The sequence below is a fragment of the Myotis davidii genome, unplaced genomic scaffold, assembly GCF_000327345.1.
Source record: "Myotis davidii unplaced genomic scaffold, ASM32734v1 scaffold548, whole genome shotgun sequence".
NCBI classification, from domain to species: domain Eukaryota; kingdom Metazoa; phylum Chordata; class Mammalia; order Chiroptera; family Vespertilionidae; genus Myotis; species Myotis davidii.
In genome coordinates, this window is record NW_006299261.1 from 5,669 (window position 1) to 9,020 (window position 3,352).

The window sequence follows — 3,352 nt, forward strand, 5'->3', positions numbered from 1 at the left end:
GATCATATGTGGTCCATAGGAGTTTTTTCTCTTTTGTTTCCTTTCACATATTCTTCAAGGAAGAACTCCTCTACTTCTACAGCTTTGAAAGCCATCTGAAATTATTTATGTGTCTTATTGTTCTTTGCTCAATTGCATTTGCTTTCTTTGGCCCATGTCCTTAAATATTTTATTATCAACTCAATTTTAACAAGAAGACAGAATTCCTACCTTTGCCTAAATTAGCTCCTTTTTTTCTTTTACCTAGACAAAAACAACAAAAAGTCTTCCCAATTTCTCATATTTGCCAGCTTCTTTTTTTTCCAATGGATATAAATCCTTCTTGCCTGGTTATTCTCTTTGGTTAATCTCTTTTTTTCATATATCATTCTTCAGCTCTGGAACAAACTCTCACAGATTTCTGGTGACACATTTTCCTTCCTTTCTCTTCCCTTGTTGAGAACAACTCAAAAAACATTTGAGTACACTCTGCTAAATACTGGGAATAAAGAAGACAGAGTTCTTATCCCTGAGGAATAAAACATCCCCTTTTTAGAAACCTTTCCATTATAAAAGATGAGAAAAGAATCTATGTGCCCCAGAGCAAACAAAAAAATAACAATTTTGCTTCTTAACAAGTGAGGGTAAATGTAATTTTATTCTCAATAAGATTTTTATGCTTTACTAAAAAATAGTAATAATAACATATTGTTTTTGCATAGTGCTTTTAACTTTTTTAAAGTTTTCCTTTTAAGTTGGTAGTCCCGATGTTATTAAATTTTGTTTCTCAGTGAATGGAGATCAAATTGAAGTGAGGGAAATTTCACAAAATCTTAAGAATTCTTAATTATTTTGTTTGTTTCTAGCAACTGTTCATTTTTTTCTATTCTTTCTCTTGCACACCCTAATATTTCCTAAGAAATATCTTAGTAACCCTTATATAACTTCCTTTGCCTTTGAAAGGATTTCTGTTTAGGTAATTGAAGTTGCACTTCTGCCTTTCACCATCTAAGTTCAGTCTGTATGAATGATGCTTTGTCTTTCTAATGAGGATTTGTTGGATTCTACTAAATACATCAGTTCCTTGTTCTGTAAATCCTCTTAACATGGAATATTTCCAGATAAATAGATGATAAAGGACTGTAGCTATCCTTTATAATCTTATCAACATTGTCTCTGATCTCCTGAGTATGAGTTAGGAGGAAGTGAGAGATGCTTTAAAAAATATAGTAATTGTAATTTATCAAGAAACCACATCTTTTACCTACAATAGGGGCAGATAAACTACTGCTAACTGGCCAAATCAGGCCTACAGTCTGTTTTTCTATACCCTCAGAGTTAAGAATGGTTTTTACATTTGTAAAAGATTGTAAATGAAAATATAGGACAATACGTGAAAGAGAAGTTATGTGTCTGACAAAGCCTAAAATATTTACTCTGTGGCCTTTTACAGAAAAGTATCCTGACCCATGTCCTAGATTATTTTTAACAGACTTATTGAGGTATAATTCACATACCTTATAATTTACCCATTTATAATATACAATTTTATGATTTTTAGAATATTCACAGAGTTGTGCAACTATCAACACAATCTCATTTTAGAACTTTTTCCTCACTCTAAAAATCCCTTGCCAATTAGCAGTGACTTTCCATCCCTACTACCAGCCCTAGGCAACCATTCATCTCCTTTCTGTCTCTATAGATTTTCCTATTCTAGATATTTCATGTAAGTGTCATTATACTATTTATAGTCTTTTATAACTAGATCCTTTTATTTTTATTTTTTTGGCTGGGTACAGTGAACTTTATTGATGGTGCATGGCAAAGTAGGGCTTCCTATGCCCCTCCCTTCTTCAGGGGGTCTGGGATGGAAACGGAGGTCAGGAGATTCTCAATGTGTCAGGGGATCGATCTGGGACAAGGACTCCGCAGCAGCTGAGGGACTCTCTTCCTCTTGTTGGGGCTGGTGATCCAGAGGACTCTCACTCCTTGGAGGCCATTTGGACCATAAGGTCCACCACCCTGTTGCTGTAGCCAAATTCATTGTCATACCAGGAAACGAGCTTAACAGAGTGGTCATTGAGGGCAATGCCAGTCCCAGCATCAAAGGTGGAGGAGTGGGTATCACTGTTAAAGTTGTAGGAGACAATCTCGTCCTCAGTATAGCCTAGGATGCCCTTGAGGGGGCCGTCTGATGCCTATTTCACTACCTTTTTGATATCATCATATTTGGCAGCTTTCTCCAGGCCGAATGTCAGATCCACAACTGACACATTGGGGATGGAGACACAGAAGACCATGCCAGTGAGCTTCCTATTCAGCTCAGGGGTGACCTTGCCCACAGCCTTGGCAGCGTCAGTAGAAGCAGGGATGATGTTCTGGGCAGCTCCTCAGCCATCATACCACAGCTTCCCAAAGGGGCCATCCATGGTCTTCTGGGTGACGGTCATGGCATTGACTGGTCATGAGTCCCTCCATGATGCCAAAGTTGTCATGGATGACCTTGGCCAGGGGGGCCAAGCATTTGGTGGTGCAGGAGGCATTGCTGACACTCTTGAGGGAGTTGTCATACTTGTCATGGTTCACACCCATCACAAACATGGGGGCATCCGCAGAAGGGGTAGAGATGATGACTCTCTTGACTCTGCCCTTCAAGCGAGCCCCAGCCTTCTCCATGGTAGTGAAGACACAGGTGGACTCCACAACATACTCAGCACCAGCATCACCCCATTTGATGTTGGCGGGATCTCGCTCCTGGAAGGTGGAGATGGACTTTCCATTGACGACAAGCTTCCCATTCTCATCCTTGACTGTGCCTTTGAACTTGCCATGAGTAGAATCATACTGGAACATGTAGACCATGTAGTTTAGGTCAATGAAGGGGCCATTGATGGTGACAGTATCCACTTTGCCAGAGTTGAAAGCAGCCCTGGTGACCAGGCGCCCAATGCGGCCAAATGCATTCACTCCGACCTTCACCATCGTGTCTCAGGGTTGTGGCTGCTGGTACAGCTCAGGAAGAGAGGTTTTCTGATGAACAGGAGGAGCAGAGAGCCTATAATTTTTCAATAATGTTTTTTAGGTTCTCCATGTTGTAGCTTGTACCAATACTTCATTCCTTGTTATGGCTAAATAATATTCCATTGTATGAATATACCACATTTTGTTTATCCATTCACCCATTGATTGATATTGGGGTTTTTCCAATTTTCAGATAGAATGAATAATGCTGCATGTCCAAAGTTTTTGTGGATATGTGTTTTCATTTCTCTTGAGTATATACCTACAAGTGGAATCGCTGGGCCATATGGTAACTTTATGTTTAAATCATTTGAGGAACTACCAGACCATTTTCCAAAGCAGCGGCACC

The 3,352-nt window shown here is 39.6% G+C and overlaps 1 pseudogene; it reads right to left on the reverse strand.

Moving 5' to 3' along the window:
- Positions 1–1,762: 1,762 nt before the first annotated feature.
- LOC102760880 lies at positions 1,763–2,989 on the reverse strand (annotated as a pseudogene).
- Between the last annotated feature and the right edge of the window lie 363 nt (positions 2,990–3,352).